Raw genomic sequence first — 17,654 nt, 5'->3', positions numbered from 1 at the left:
TGTAGCATTTAAAAAGGGTAAGGGGGCTGGTTGCCTTCTGACAGCATCTTCCCAAACAATCCTTACCCAAAACAATCCTTCTGATAGCATTGCGTAAGGATGTATATTATATATTTTATGGTAGTCTATTTCTACGCTAAAGAAGCGTAGAAACAAGTAACTGGTTTCTTGTTTCTCTTCGCTTTTATTTACTGGTTAATAAACTCGTTTCTCATGTTTATATTCATTTCTTTGATTTTTGAATCTGACCCCCAAACTGTGGATCCCAGAGTTTGATGTCAAATCTCCAGTGTGTTCCAGATGTAACAAACCTGGACTGAAAACGGGGGAGAATAGAACATGATGGCTGAATACTGTTTGAGGCAGGGTCATATCAAACCTTCAGACCTGAAACGGATGATGCATAACTGGTGTTAATCAATGTTAGAAGCAATCGACATAAAACGAACTGTCGTAGTTTTTTCAAGCAAACTTTTACGAGAAGAAGAAAATTGTAATAATAGTTCTGGACATAAGCTTTAACATATTTTATCTGAATAATATGTTTTATCTGTATATTTGAAGCTTCATTTTAATTGCCTAGACCATCTGTCATTTATCTGATACTGGAATAAGTAAACTTTTAGAGGTCGACCATATCTAAAAGTAAGTAAGCTCCTAATAAAAGCATTATGCTTGGCTTAGGCTACTAGGCCTATTCAATTCCTTAGTTTAAACTCTTTCTGAATATCTTGGCTGCTTTTTTGACAATGCGATACCTTCCTCTAATGGTCCAAGATAAAGATGTTGGATGCATACAACACTAAAATAATGAAATTCTTACTTTGTAGCCTAATAGGCCCAGCCTAACCAAGCCTATTCAACATGTTTGTATTGATTATATAATTAGCTTATGGTTTGCAATCAGATACTGGTATTTGGGTAAATTTATAGCAAACAGTATTACTGGCTTTTTGTATAAAGTGAATATAGGCTACCACTTGATGCCTTTTTTATGCTCTTTACAAATATAATAATTGCTTCAGTAAAATTCTAGTTAATTGACTTCTTGCTATCTCAGAAAGGGTTTAGGTTAGGAAAATGAAACTTTCAGGGATGGATCTACAGGCTAAAGTATGTCCTGGGAAGGTATTTTAAAGTACCCACCTCCACTTCTTATCCCTCTAGAGAGCCCTGAAATTTGCCTACATGACAGGTCTACACCTATTGAAATTTTGACAAAACAACATTTTACCTTAATTTTTAGTTACTAGTTGCTTTTTCTCAGCCTTTAGTTCTGAAAATGCAATTCCTATTATTTGAGTAGAATTTTGAGCCATATCAATGTTTTTTTTTTAAATTTAGGAAATGTATTTGCATATCTTTAGAACCTTATAAAATGGAATTGAGCAAAGTCATGAAGCTGGAAACAATTTTTTTGTACTTAAATTAAGCAGAAGATCTATTTTGTAAGGTTTCACTTTTATAAAACACATATTTCTAAAGGTCATCAAAGGTCAGGGCACTCTAGAGGGAGAAGGAGTGGAGGTAGTTGCTTTTAAATACCTTCCTGGGACATACTTTAATCTGTAGATTCATCCCTGAAAGTTTCATTTTCCTATCCTAAACCATTTCTGAGATAGCAAGAAGTCAATCAACTAGAATTTTACCATTGCTTCTATCAGAAATTCAGATTTAAGCACTTGTTGACTTCTTAAAAATGACCTTCTTGTCCTTCCCCAGTTCGTTTTTCAGGTCATAAGCTTCCTAAATTTTTTGTTGGAATCCAAATTTTAAACCGCTTTACCAAGAAATAGTTGGGACTTTAATTGATAAAGTTTTTATTCCTGATAGTTTGGATTCAATGGACAGTAATCCCTCTTTGCCTATAAATTGTCTTTATTTTGAATTAATCCATTGCTTATAGTATGGTGCTGTGGCAGTTTTTCCTACTAATAGGATAAGATTGGGCATGCAGAAACCTTTTTGGAGCCTCAATCCATTTTTGGTAAATTCCAATAAGGCGGCAAAACAAGTGTATTGGGAATGGTGTGCGCTTGGTAAGCCAAGAGAATTGCATCCAGCTTTTTTGCTAATAAAAAAGAGAAAGGCCGAATTCCAAGCAGAGCTCTGTCATCATAATAGCCTGATCATGTAAGAAGCTTCTTCAAATATTGATAACAAAAGGACAAGAATCTCCTTTGGAAAGTTCTCCAAGTCATAAAATGCCCCAGATAAGACAGAATAAAAATGCCCCAGATAGAGATGTTGGATACATACAACATTAAAATAATGAAATTCTTACTTTGTACCCTAATAGGCCCAGCCTAACCAAGCCTATTCAACAGGTTTTTATTGATCACATAATTAGTTTATGGTCTGCAATTAGATAATGGTATTTGTAACTAGTTATAATCAGTTTGAGTAAAATTCTAATTAGCCTAATTGACTTCTTGCTATCTCAGAAAGGGTTTGGGTTAGGAAAATGAAACTTTCAGGGATGGGTCTACAGGCTAAAGTGTGTCCTGGGAAGGTATTTTAAAGTATCCACCTCCACTCCATCTCCCTCTAGAGGACTCCAAAATTTGCCTACATGACAGGTCTATACCTATTCAAATTTTGACAAAACAATGTTTTACCTTAATTTTCAATTACTAGTTCCCTTTTCTCTGTCTTTAGTTCTAAAAATGCAATTCCTGTTATTTGAGTAGAATTTTGAGCCATATCAATGATTTTTTTCAAAGTTTAGGAAATGTATTTGCATATCTTTAAAACCTTATAAAATGGAATTGAGCAAAGTTATGAAGCTGAAAATAATTTTATTGTACTTCAATTAAGCAGAAGATCTAATTTGCAAGGTTTCACTTTTATAACACACATATTTTTAAAGGTCATCAAAGTTCAGGGCCCTCTAGAGGGAGAAGAAGTGGAGGTAGTTGCTTCAGAATACCATCCCAGGACATAATTTATTCTGTAGATTTATCCCTGAAAGTTTCTTTTCCTTACCTAAACCCTTTCTGAGATAGCAAGAAGTCAATTAGCCTAACTAGAATTTTACCAAAACTGTCATAACACAAGTTGTGCTGCTAATGTATTGGCAGCTTTTGGAATTCTGTCAAATTCTGCTACTGGCAGCTTTGGAACTTTTTCTATACTTCTTATGTAGGAGAGGAGGCGAGGCAGCTGATTTTGTGATGAAAGAGGAGGAGGGAACAGAAGTTATATCAGCAGTTCACAAAACCTTACATCACCAGCAAGCTGTCTTACCTTTTGAAATCTTTATTCATCAAAGATCATAAATCATCAAATAATTTCAGCATTAATCTTCTTGGATTACTATACTCTTATCATCTTCTTGCAATACCATAATATTATAAACCCACTATCCTAGTTATAATTTCCAGAAGACATAAACACCACAAAATCAGTTTGACACAAATCACATTATGGTTAGATAACAGCTTCTTGCTGTAAGAATCCAATTAGGCATAGGCTACAAAGTTTAAAGTTGGGCAATTTTAAATATTAAAACTCATCTTTCTATATATAAGACCAAAAATCAATATTAAATTTAAAAATATAGTTTTGATATATGAAATGATCTTTGAAGATTTTGGTATATTTCCAGCATTTTCAACCATCTACCAGTGAACATCTGACACAAAAAATTCAACATATAAAATGTTCTTATTAATATCTAGTATAAATTGGAAGTTCTAGGGGGGGGGGGGGCAGCTGTCCTCTTCTCTATAACCATGAATAGGGATAACTTAGTTGCTTGGCAATTTCTTCCCAGAGTATGTTTTTGGCCCTGGATTCATTACTAAAAGTTTCATTTTCCCAACCTAACCTCTTTTTATAGGAAAAAGTAGCTTTTCTAGATTTTTACCATAGGCTAGATAGCATTGAGCATACCTTGGACTCCCACTTGGCTCATCTCTACAATATGCTTGTCAGCTGCTAGTATCCAATATTCAGTGCCATATTTGAATTACATATGCTTCATTCATTTGAGCCAAACTTCACCTTAATAGACCAACACTATATAACACACATGCAATGCCCCCCATTCTTTATTGTGCACCCTCTTGGAAAATATTTCTTAACAAATTAGGTCATATAACCTTCAAATTTGTCAAATACCTCCTTTGCCTTCCTCATGGACTTGAAATGCAATACTGATGAAACATTACAACATCACATAACCTTATGTCACAGTTGAGAAGGAAATTTGAAATCATAGTTCAAAGGCTCATAACTACCAGTGGCATAATTTATTTCTATAGTAATTAGGGATTGGTTTTATTAGTTGTATTGTTTATTTTTATTTATCTTAATCAAAAAACAGAGTAAGGCATTGGCTTGTTTATCAGTCTTTCATCTGCCTTTGACCTGTTAAGATCAAAACCAGTGTATATTGTTTAGCAAGTATTTCACAAAGAATTATTTGGATATTTTACAGCCTTTTATCACTACCAATGGGTTGAACTATTTGTATTAATTCAGTACCTTGAATATTAATTAATTCAGTGACCTTCAGGGATTATAAAAGTTTCAAAAAAGTGAAATAATCAGATTATTATTTATGGACTATATTATTTTTGTAATAGCTAGCTGTCAATAGATGCTTGCTGTGTAAAAACCCATTTGACAGGCTTGTGTCATAAAATTAGACATTATCAAGCATCAGGAAGCTAGACATTATGAAGTTTGTCATGTCTTACATTGTTAATGACATTGCATTTGGCAAAATCTATGGCTACCCTTCGTGGCCTTTTCAAATAGTTGGTATAACCATATCAAAGAAGGGAAAATGTTATTAAGTGTTTTGCTACAGATCACACAAAAAGCATCACTGAATGAGGAATTCATTTTGCCATTTGAAGAGAATTTTGCTGAAGCTTCACAGAAAGAAAAGGAGTTCAATGTGCTTTTACTGAACTGGCCACATTTCTGGATGTGTATCAAGAAATAATGGGAATTGCTGTTGCTGCTTTGACAAACAGTGTATCTTCACTCTCGTCTACCCTTGTAAATATGCAAAGTGAAATTGCCAAATTGAAAGATAATCTTTGTCAGGATTCACAAACAGGTGGTCAAGAAATGTTCAGGCAATAAAAGCATGATCATTGAACAAGTAATTAACACTGTCAAACAATTCATGGCAACAAATTGTAGTAAGGACCATAGCAACTTTACTCAATAGTAACCAAAACTATAAAAACTGGAATTTTAATACCGATAGTTACATCAAAGGAATTACATTTTAATTCTGATTTTGAATATATAAGTTTCATCAGGTTTAGTCTTACCCATCTAAAGTTACAAGCCTGAGAAAATTTGCTTTATTTTAGAAAATAGGGGAAAACACACCCTAAAAGTCATAGAATCTTAAAAAAATTACACCTTCAGATTCAGCATATCAGAGAACCCTAGCATAGAAGTTTCAAGCTCCTATCTACAAAAAATGTGAAATTTTGTATTTTTTGCCAGAAGACAGATCATGGGTGCATGTTTATTTGTTTTTTTTCCCATGGGTTATTGACCAGTGGTCCTAGAATGTCATGAGAGGGCTCATTTTAATGGAACTTAAAAGTTCTAGTGCCCTTTTAAGTGACCAAAAACATTTGAGGGCAGCTAGGCCCCCTCCCTTGCTCATTTTTCCCCAAAGTCACAGGATCAAAATTTTGAGATAGCCATTTTGTTAAGCATATTTGAAAAATTTAATAACTCTGTCTTTGGGGATGACTTAATCCCCCACAGTCCCCGAGGGAGGGGATGCAAGTTACAAGCTTTGACCATGGTTTACATATAGTAATTGTTATTGGGAAGTGTTCTTACATTTTCAGGGGGACTTTTTTGCATTGGGGTGGGTTGGGAGAAATGGGTTATAAGTGAAGATCTTTCCATGGAGGAATTTTTCATGAAGGAAAAGAATTTTCATGAAGGGGGCACAAGATTTTCTAGAGTTGTTTAAAAAAAGAGAAAATCAATAAAAAAAAGTTTTTTTCAACTGGAAGTGAGGAGCAGCATTAAAACTTAAAACAAACAGAAAATATTACTTATAAGGGGGTTCGTCTCCTCCACAATACCTTGCTCTTTGCACTAACGTTTTATATTGTAATTTCAACTATTTATTCTATGGCCTTTGTGATTCAGGAGTTCCTCTTAAAGAATTGGAGCAAAATTTAAGCTTTAGTGAACATATATTAATTCAAAAATGTTCAGAAATTAAATATTAAAACTTGTTTTTTTTAACTGCAAGTAAGGAGCAACATTCAAACTTAAAATAAAAAGAAATTGTTCTGTATATGAAAGGGGTCGTCCCCTCCTCAACGCCTCACTCTTTATGCTAAAGCTTTTTTAATTATTTTAAAAAGTAGAGTTGTGACAAAGAGTCAAAGTTTAGCATAAAGAGTGAGACGTTGAGGAGGGAACAACCCCTTTGATATATGGAATAATTTCTATTTGTTTTAAGTTTGAATGCCACTCCTTACTTACATTTAAAAAAAAACTTGTTTTTTTATTTGACTGTCATCAAGATCTATGATGCAATAACTCTTGATCACAGTTTAAAATTTACAAATATTGAAAAGATGCTCAAGGGGGCTTCAAGCTTAAATAACAGCACTGGAAAATTGAATCAAAATTCTAGAATTCCACAATGGTGATTTGGAACAGGAAAGAAGATCAAACATTCTTCTAATCCATGGACTGTCTCAGATGGGTTGAGAAACACTGCCCGGTTGCATCTTAGAGCTGTTCAATACTAAGATGAGGATCCATGGGCTTGCTAGTGACATCAAGTCAACTGAAAGCTTACATACTCGAGTTAGTTCAGCAGAGAATGTTCTCCCATCCATCCTTGTCATCTTTTATTCATCTGATTATGCAAAGCATGTGTTTATAAACAAAAAGTAGCTGGCCCAATCAAAAGCATTTATATCCAAGTATTTAACACCAAAACACAAGCAACTGCTGAATATGACACATTACAAATGGGGTGTTATGAATGTGTGGACTGATGGTGGCCATATACTAGCCAAACCAGAAAACAGTTCAGCCATCTTGAAAATTTGGTCACTAAATGATCTGACCAGTGATCAGTACTGACACGTTGAGTCAATCTTCAGTTCTTTTGTTTATATGGGATTGCCTGTTTTGTTTTGTTAATTTCGTGTCAAAAATGTTTTTGTTTCTTTCATTATTGAGATATCAAAGAGTCATCACTATTGAGTGTCCTAGAGTATTATCATGAATAGTATGACCAACAGACTTTCAGATTTAGAAAGTAATTGGCTGTCTGTTGACCAATTATTATCCACCCCTATTGCAAATGATAATTTATGCGAAGGAAATAATATGCAAGCAATGAAAGCTAGTGCTTTTGTGGATAATCCGTCAATGAAGAAATGGTTGGTCAAAGAGGATGCTATTGTTGCATTTTGGAATTGCCAAGGCCTTAAGACTGCATACCCTTCACTCTATAACATATTAAGTGAAATGCGAGTTCCAGAATATGTTTGTGAAAGAAAAGAACAACAGATTATGGAGCAAGGTGGTCTTTCTTTCTTGATAAAGGAAGGAGTTTCATATTGGCTGAGGGAGGATCTCTGACTGTGGCTTGAAGGGAGACTTGAGATTCTTTTTATTGAAATAGAAGATAAATCTGATAATAATGTTGTTGTTGGTTTGGTTTATAAGACACCATCATTTAATGAGGAAGTTTTTTATTGAGGAGATGGAGAATTTAATGGAGAAATTTTATAATGATCATAAATATAAAGTAGTACCTTAATGGGTGATTTCAATATTGACCTTCTTAAAAGTACAAGCCGTCTAGTTTTTCTCATTTTGACGATTTCATCATTCCAGTACCTCCTGGTAACTATCCCTACACAAGTAACTAATAAGTCTGCAATGCTAATCAATAATATATTTGTCAATGGAAAGCTGCTTGAAAATTCATATGCTGATGTTTTACTTACAGATGGACCTGACCTTCTTGGATCTTCAGATGGATCTTTTTCTTCTTGGTAAAATAAAGAAAATCTTACAAGATTACAAATAAGGTTGGTCAAATAAATAAAGCATTTTTTTGTGAAATAAGAAAAGATAATTAAAAAAAAAATGAGAAAGAAATGGGTAATGCAGATTTTAATCCAGTTTTTGAAGGAGATAGCCCATTTGTTGCATATGATATTTTTGTTGCAATGTTCACAATGATATTGAATGAGGTGTGTCCTCTTAGAGGACTAAAAGGGGTAGAACGAAATTCCCAAAAAACGATGGATTACACAGAGTATTCTAAATTCTAGAAGTTGGAAAAATGAATTGTATAAAATATACCTAGGTGAACTGTCTGTCATTAATTTTCAGCAGTTTAAAAATTACCAGAATACTTTAAATGGATTGGAACAGAAAGCTGAAAAAATGTATTTACAAAATGAATTTATAAAGCATAAATGTGATATGAAACAAACATGGAAAACAGTAGATTCACTCCTGGTTCAAAAGGGTAAAATAGAAGTTATTAATAAATAACAATCAGAGGGGGGGGATTTGACTACCCCAAAGGATGTTGCAAATTATTTGTGGGAATATTTTTCTAGTGAGGGAGCAAAACTTTGCTGGAATGATGCTTGGGAAAGAATTAAGCAGCTTCCCAAAATAGTTCAGTTGGAAATTCCAGTAGAAAATCAGTTTGTTTGTAATGCTTGTACTATAAATGAAGTGAGTAAAATTATCAGTAGAATGCAATCAAACTCAAGTGGTGTTGACGGGATTTCTCTTAAGATTGCTAAATCAGTTTTAACACCAGTTGTATCAAATTTAATTAATAAATTTATGGAAAAAGGAATTTTCCCGGAAGTTTTGTAGGTTGCTAAAATAATATCACTGTACAAAGGAGGTAAAAGAGACACACCTTCAAACAAAACACCTATTTCTATCCAGGGTAACTGATTATGTTGAAAATAATAAAATTCTTATAAATACTCAATTTGGTTTTAGAAAAAAAAATCCACAGAAATGGCCACTATTAAACTTGTTGACTGGGTAAATACGTTGTTTGAAGCAGGTATGATTCCAGCTGCTTTATTCCTGGATTTAAAGAAGGCTTTTGACATGATTGATCATAAACAGTTATTACCTGAGCTGGAAAAAATCAGTGAGACTGGAAAGAGTTTTTCTTGGTTTGAATCTTATTTAAGTGACTGAAAGCAAGTTATGGTGAATGGGTGTTTTACTCCTGTGGCTAGTATCATAACTTGCGGAGTACCCCATGGTTCTATACTAGGTCCTCTCCTATTTTTACTTTTTATAGATTGGTTTAAGTATTATTTGTCACAGGCTGGTATGGTGCAGACGGTACTCTTTTAATCGTAGCTGCTCGATCAGTTGATCTGCTTTTGATAAAACGATAAAGGCAATGACCAAGTTTATTGAATGGGCTGATTTCAGTCTTTTGACATTAAATTATACTAAAACTAATTTACATTTTATTTTCTCTGATATCTAGTATTGAATCTAATTTAGAATTAATAATAAACAGAAATCAAATGAAAAGAGTAAAGGTAACAAAATGTTTGGGTTTTATGATTGTTGAAAATCTATTTTGGAAAACATAATAAAATATTATAGCTTCAAAGTTGTCCAGATCTCTGGGTGTGCTTTGCTGGATTAAAAACCTAGTATCCCAGAAAAGTCTTTGATTGCTTTATTTCGCTATTTTTTACCAGTACATTTATTATGGTTGCTCTGTATGGGCTAGTAATTTTGTGTCCTGTTATAGAAAATCCAAAATAAAGCTGTTAAACACTTGTCACTTAAAACTTTGTTTACTCATAATATTAATGAGCTTTACACTAAGAATCAACTTTTTGATATTTCAAAAGCAAGAGATTACCAAGTCAGTATTTTCACATATAAATTTATACATAATATTCTTCCCTCTTCTTTCGAAAATTTTTTCTCCATTAATAGTGATCTCCATAGCCATGATACACAAGGGGCATCAAATGTGATATATCAATTTAGAAATATGGTTAGAGCTTCTTCTGTAATTAGAAATTTTGCTCCCTTTGTATGGGATATTATTTCAATTGAAATAAAAAATTCCAGTCATCTGGCATCCTTCAATGCTGCAATTAAGAGATTTTTCCTTGCAAAAGAATAGTATATTTGTATGTATATGTATAATATAATATAAAAATAATATTTATTACCCACAAATATACAAAAGTATAAACAGTGGAGTACAGAGAAAAAATTAATAAACGAAGCAAAAACAAAAGCACACGTAACTCAACAATGGCAAGCACAATAAATCTAATATAACAAAGGAAAACAGTATAATAACATAGACTAACAGATCAGTAGAACAGACGAAGTAAAGCTGCATTGATAACTAGAAATATTTACAAACACAGTAGCCTATAGACCGCCGCTCATCTTTCGCATTCATCATTTATTAATAACCCACAAAGATAACCCTATGGAGAAAAGAAAAAACAAACGAAATTAACAAAACGTCCAAAAAAAGAAACTAAATACTTATACTACATAATACATAAATAACAAGAGAAAATATAACTAAACTAGAAAGATAACTTATAAGAAGAATAAGATTATGGCAGCATCGCCCCATACAGGGAATTATTCTTGCAGAGAGATCGGACATAGCGAGACAGTCGATTTTGGACGGCCAGGTATGGATCAAGAATGCCATATCTTTCATTAATCCAAGAGTTTCTAGTCCAGGGTGGTAGGCCTAACAAGAACTTACAAAAACGGTAAAAGCATGACCGGATGGTACGTTTATTCCGATCGGTTAATAGAGCTCCAAAACGGGGAAAGACCAATAACATGTGGCTGCACCAGCGCATTGAAAAGTCTTGCTCTGATATGTCTAGTATAATTTGTCTTGGTAGATATGAGTAGACCATAATATTTTCGGATCTTGCTGGTCAAATGTTCAACTAGCAGTGATCTCGTAGATTTCACATCACAACCGATTGGGAGCCCAAGGTAAACTAAACTAGGCGCTGGTCTTATGACACTATTTCCAAGTCGGATATAAGGAACGTCATCTGAGCTTTGACAGTTGAAAACAACAATTGCGCTCTTACTTTCGTTAAAAGACAGGTTTATTTCGGAATAAGCGTTTCTTAGAATATCAAAGTTCTTTTCTATCATCCCAATAGAATGGCTTAAATTCAATATATGACCAGCATAATTTAACAGTGATATATCTCTACCTCTAAACACAAGACTCATCTCAATATCTTTTTGTGATTCTACAACACTATTATTGTAAAGGGTAGGGGGAGAAACTGCACCTTGCCGTATGCCTTTTTCTACAGGAACTACTACAGCCGAAATTTGTGGACCATCAATCGTTGGGACTTTAATTGTAACCTTCGGTTTCTTATATAAATTTCGGAGTGGTAGGACGATTGATCTGTCAAGGCCACGTTTGAGCGCACACGACAGTATCTGAGCATGGACGCCAGAATCGAACGCTCGGCGTACATCATGACTAGCTGCTATAACCCTTTCCCCTGTCTGGTCACACTCTAAAAGTACATTACAAATGAGATGGTGAACATGTTCCCTACTAACAGATTGTTTAAAACCAAATTGGTTATCAGGGCTTTCACAGACTCTACATAACTCATCAATAAAAAGAAGCTCAAAAATTTTGCAAAAAACTGGGGCAACTGTTATGGGGCGGTGAGAACTGCATTGAGCAGGGTCTTTTCCTTTCTTTAATACCGGCGTGACAACCCCAACACAGAAGGAATCTGGCACTAAACTGCAAGTGAAGATCACCTGGTATAACAGAGTGAGATGCTCAAGGACCCTTTGGCTGCCATGAGCTAAATGCATGCCACAATTTAGGTCAATGCCTCGCGAGAACTTCTTCTTTGCTTTAATTATCGCCGCCCGAACATCAGAAACAGTTACCACACACCCGAGTGAAGGCGATGCTTCACTTAACAGGAGATCAAGGTTATCTTCATATTTCGACACAAGCTGAGCGTCGGGTGCTGCAAATTCTATTTTGTAATAACTATTCCACTGTTCTTCTGTGGGCCAGAGGCTGGGACCGTCGCAATCACTTCTTTTTTTCCTTTTAAGGAAATTCCACACGGCATTTTGCTCACTTTTCAGCGCGTTACTATTTTCGTCCAGAATGGTAGCATTGTGCTTCTGCAGGTATTTGGCAAACTTTCTTTTCAGATATATCCGTAAGTGGGTTTTCTTTCCAGCGTGGAACTTCAGTACCAATGCGAACCCTGTGTTGTGGTACTGCAGCACTTTCAGCGACTCTCAAAGCATGGATTATTTCCATGCAATATACATTTAAATCAATCTGTTTTTCAGTGGTTTCTAGACTGGGATTCGCTTGTAGAAGGTGGTAGGGTACCTTGATCCTTCCCATAATTTCATCACAAACAGACTGGTATACGTCTATATTGATCTTCTTCCAGTCAGATTTCTTACGCACACTTCCTGACTTTGCTGGGACCTATGCTTGGCTGTATAGTTGTATTGAAAGAACAGGGTAAAAACCCTTTGGGGCTTTCTTAACAGGTGCTTCAAAGTGTTTTGTGTACATTTTTAAAATAAAATTTATCTTATCTATATAATGTTTGGATTATTAGTCAACTCCTTTGTTTTGTTGTGTTTTGGGATTTTCCTCAGATTTTTCCTTTTGATGTTTTCTTTGCTCTGTCATTATTTTTAGTAATTTTATGGGTTATCAATAAATCTATCCATTTTTGCTTGTTATTATAAAGCATGCTTCTAGAAATCAGATTATGATGATTTTTGTCCATGCTTATTCAGACTTTTTTCATTTTGAATAATATTTCATCAGCAATTCTATTGTGACTACTCTAGTGAAACTGAATTTTGGAATGTTAAGACTACCGCTACCCATTATACAATGTATGACAAGATGAAAAACAACAAAGAAATATATTATTGGGGCCAAATATAGGACAACCAAGGAGGATCTATTGTCAGAAACACAAATGTAATATTTACAAAAAGCATAAAATAAGGAATCTAATGATGGTAAATTTGTCTTCATTAAAATTTGTCCTTCTATGAATTCACCTAACTAGAATGTTACCAATATTTTTATCCATCTGTTCTTTTGTAATTTCTCAGGCAGAATTGGATTTCACCTGGTTCAAAATACACTAAAGCCTTAAAAAGAATACATGCCGCATTACGAGACAAAAACAACAAATAAATTTATCAAATAGGGTCATATCTGGGACTATAAAAGGGAGGGAGTGCATTTACAGAAAAGTAACTTTGATATTTGTAAAGAGCTTACAGTAAGGAATCTAATGGGGTTACTTTTTTTTTTAATTAATATGTTTGCTTTAGATATGTTCAACCCCTACAAGTTTACTCTTGGTGAAAATGCAGTGTCATCACATACCAACTTTAGGGTAAGACACCTGGTGGTCACAGCTATCCATCACATCAATAATTAAGTTACTGCAAAATTATCTATTGTAGCATTTAGAAAGTTGATTGTTTCGCCACTAGATATGACACACACCTTTACCTTAAGCCTAAGCTTGGAAAATGCTACACAGTCTTGAATATGGAAGTTTAAAGTTGGAAAAAGTATCTCAATTATAGATATACTCTGTCAAGCATACATTCAGCCTAAAGCAAGTGTTTTGAAGCAGACTAGTTTTATTTAGATGGGCTAGGATGTAAGGGTGACTTTTATCCAAGTTTAAGTGTTAAAAACAAGTTTCACTATATTGCAGTCAGCCCATCTTCACTAAGCTAGTCCAGTCCCAACTATCTAAAACCATATACACCATGTTAAAGACTAGGCACCATCTGTCCATGTTTATGAAAAACACATTTTAATTACCTTAAAATTACCTTAAATCGCATTTACAGCGAGATAAGGTGGACTGCATCCTCCTGTAGAACATCTTGCTGTTGAATTGATGAGGTGACATAATTAGTGGGTGTGATGGGGTTTGGCCTCCCACTGGTACTTCCATTCCGCGTTAGTCCACTCCGAATCAACTGCATTTTTGAAAGAATTAATCGATTCACCAGAGACAGTCTCATTGGAAAGACTGTTCCAAGTTGACACAGCACATACTGAGAAAAAGTTTGTCCTCTCTCTGCGTCTGGAGTGCTCCTGTTGCAGCTTCATTGAGTGGCCTCGTGTCATAGTGGCAAGGGAGAGAGTAAAAATGGAGTTAGCCATGTTGTTTTGGTACATTTTCTTGACAAAAATGACATCTCCTCTGTGCCGCAGGTAAACCAATATGGGTATCTTCAGGCGACGCAGACGTTCAGGGTAGGGAAGCTGTTGGTGTGGGGCACACAGCTTAGTTGCTTTTCTCTGTACGCTCTCTAGGGCTGCCACATCTCCCTTATATTTAGGATTTGTAACTGGGCAGCCAAACTCCAAATGTGGTCTTACAAGAGCATTATATAATTTTCTTATTATCAGAGGATGGCGTGATATAGTTCGTTTAATTAGTCCCAGGGCTCTGCTGGCCTTAGCAACTTGTTGCATAGTGTGCTCATGGAACTTAAACTTCCTGTCAACGATCATCCCTAAGTCTCGTTCACTCTCAACAGCCTCAACTTGGATACGTGTGCCAGATTTATCCAGCATAAAATATGAAATCTGATTGTTGTGGGGACCCATATGAAGGACTTTGCATTTTGATGGGTTGAACTCCATCATCCAGGTAGAAGCCCATAAGGAGAGACTATTCAAGTCATTTTGCAGGGTTCCATTGGCAATTCCAATTAATTTGCTGTCATCAGCATAGAGAGTGATGGGGTTTTGTAGAACATCCTCACAATCATTAATATATATATATAGAGAAGAGGGTGGGGCCAAGGATGCTTCCCTGGGGTAACCCGCTTATAACTGGTGCAGGCTCTGAAAATATGGGGTCTCCATATTTTCTTAATCAAAATTTTTTCTCAGATTAAGGGCCAGACTCATATATATCATTTTGGTCGCAGTTAGTTTTACACTGGCTAAGTATGTCTATCACACTGGTTTACTTAAAATGTGTAAGAATGTAAGCTTATTTCTGAGTGGTAGGTTAATTTTTGCCCACTAATCATTGACTGTTATGTAAAAGTATTACATAAAAGTAATTTGAAAGTGTTAATCCAAATATGTTGCACCCAAAAATCAGTTTAGAAACAATTTTGTTTTTGGTCTTTTCTGAACTAGCAACTAAAAAAGAACTTTTTTCTGCTCGTTTTCTGTATTTTCAATGTCGATTTTTATGGATATCAAAACCTCCCATCAACCTTTTCAAATATTTTTTTGTATACTGGTGGGCATAAGTCGCCATACTCTTTATTAGATGGAGAATTCTAAAAAAACTTGCTGTTGATTGGAATAAAAAAAAAGAGCTTTTACAAATAAACTGAAGCTTTTAACCATTGATGTAGGCAACCACTAGAAAGCTTTTTCATAGATTTAATAGAGACTTTAACAAACGTCCATACAAACAAATTGATAAATTTAATTAATATTAGGAAACACAGGATACTCTTGAAAGTAAAGGAATGTATAGAAATATACAACCAAATCCCAGCACTGTACCCTCAGCAACTATAACAAAATCCAATGTATATAACTAATTAAAAAGACTAAGCAGACAGAGGAGTAACTTTTGCATATTCCTATAATACTAAAATATTCTTTGCTTTGAAATATTATTTTCTGTTTATTGTTTTTTATAGGTCACATGTGACAACTCACCATTTCTTATTCGGTAATCTTATGGCAAAGAAGTTTTTTAGAAACATATTATTTTAGATGGATGTATAATATTGAATAGATAGTGTTTTACATAACAATTGGTAAAAATTAAATTTTTTTTATAGATTTGCATCAGTCTCTTGTTAACTTTAAATAATCAAACTGTTGAAAAATTGAAGACACCTTATTAAGTTTTACCAAAATTATGACCAAATCTGTTGTTGTTATGGTTATTGTTTGTTATTTACATGTTTATAGAGTGTCTTGCCAAGCCACCCCACAATAGGTTTACAAAACATAGAAATATACTCTGTAGCACTGGTAGGTTTTTGCCTACTGGTAAACCTTTCTTGGGATGATTTAAGAAGCTTTGTTAAAAGCTTGTACAGCTTAGTGATTTGCTAAAAACTGGGTAAAGCTGCTTAAGAGGAGTATTATAGCTTTGGAAATTTAACTTCCAAATTCGAGTTAATTCATGTAATGTAATGTAACTGACTTATAATGTAACTTCAAAATGAAAGTAAGAGAAAAAATGCAGCATGTGCTTTAAATGCTTGTGACAGTTGCTTCTTCCTGATTGTCCATGTACTGTTTTTAGCAATATGGTTCAAAGTATTTTTTCTACCTTTGGAAGATTTGTAAAATACCCTTGAAATTCTATGGCAGAGAATTTGCTGAATGAACTTGCAAATCTATCAGAATAGAACAAAGAACCTTACTTTGCTTTTGGGAAACAAAACCATTAAGTTCTCTGCATTTGATGCCTAAACTTAATATATTTCTGTAACCCTAACCCGACCAGATAGTTCCCTTCCCCCCGAATTCATCTGATAAAAATTTTAAGATCGCCATTTTGTTCAGTACAGTTCAAAGGTCCAGTAAATATGTTTTTGGTGATGATATGACCCTCCATAGCCCTTGGGGAAAGGGCTGTACGCGGTATCGTGCGTATTGGTATTGGATATAATGGTATTGGACTTTTTTTTCAGTCATGGTTTTGTGTCTTCTATCATGGTTGTATAGTAGCTGCAAACTAGAAAAGAGCAAAACAGATCCCATAGTAACCCAAAGTTGAAAACCCGTTTTGAAAAAGAACTGCTTAGTGAGAAAAATTTCCATCTGACATTGAGTCAGGGAAGTTATCTATTATTTTGATTAATCTTAAAAGTGAAAGTTTGTTGTGAAAACATATTTATGATGATTTGAAAAAGAGCCTGAAACACCTCGAAAAATGGTGTCAGATCAAAATAAAAATTGCACCACTGGAATCATTATGGTAAAATACCTGGTATTGGGTAATTAGAGTCCCCCACCTTGAACAACAAGGAAAATCCCTTTTTTGCATAGGTAGCACTAATGTGTCCTTTTTTTTCACCAGGGCTAGTGGGTTACCAGAACACCACAGGAATGTTTAATGGCTCACTCAATTAGAAATTAAAATTGCTAGTGCCCTTTTTAAGTGACCAAAAAGATTAGAGGGCAGCTAGCCCCCCTCCCCAAATGGCTCTCTTCCCCTAAGACTGTCTTATCAAGATTTTGAGATAACCATTTTTTTCAGCATAGTTAAAAGGTCCGATAAGTATACTTTTATTGATAAACTGAACATCCATAGTCCCTGAGAAAAGGGCTGTAAGTCTTGCAATTATAGTCCTACAAAAGTCAATGGGTTAAATTGGATCGGAACTTGTATATCAGTTGGTAGAGTAGTGGACTGTGAATCAGGATGTCAAGGATTTAACTCCTTATTGGGAATTTTTTTTTATGGCACTTGGTATTTACCAAGTGACATATAGCGATCGCAAATTCTGTCAGTCTGTCGGTCTGTCTGTTTGTCCCAGTTTTGCTAGTTTAGCAACTTCCCGATAAGTTAGGACGATGAAATTTGGCC

At 34.6% G+C, this 17,654-nt stretch overlaps 1 protein-coding gene across 3 annotated transcripts in view; it reads left to right on the top strand.

Annotated features, from left to right (window-relative positions):
• The first annotated feature begins 473 nt into the window (after positions 1 to 473).
• Positions 474 to 17,654, top strand: part of LOC136038528 (zinc finger protein 239-like) — a 41,093-nt gene continuing 23,912 nt past the window's right edge. For 2 of the 3 annotated variants that reach the window (XM_065721634.1, XM_065721631.1), the window contains exon 1: positions 474 to 645. The gene's annotated coding sequence lies outside the window, so the exon portion shown is untranslated. Of the gene's footprint in view, positions 646 to 7,969; positions 8,052 to 17,654 lie in introns of all 3 variants that reach the window. The other variant, XM_065721632.1, reaches the window with a different exon arrangement.

Source organism: Artemia franciscana, chromosome 18, assembly GCF_032884065.1.
Source record: "Artemia franciscana chromosome 18, ASM3288406v1, whole genome shotgun sequence".
Lineage (NCBI taxonomy): Eukaryota > Metazoa > Arthropoda > Branchiopoda > Anostraca > Artemiidae > Artemia > Artemia franciscana.
This window is presented reverse-complemented; position numbering and strand designations above follow the sequence as displayed.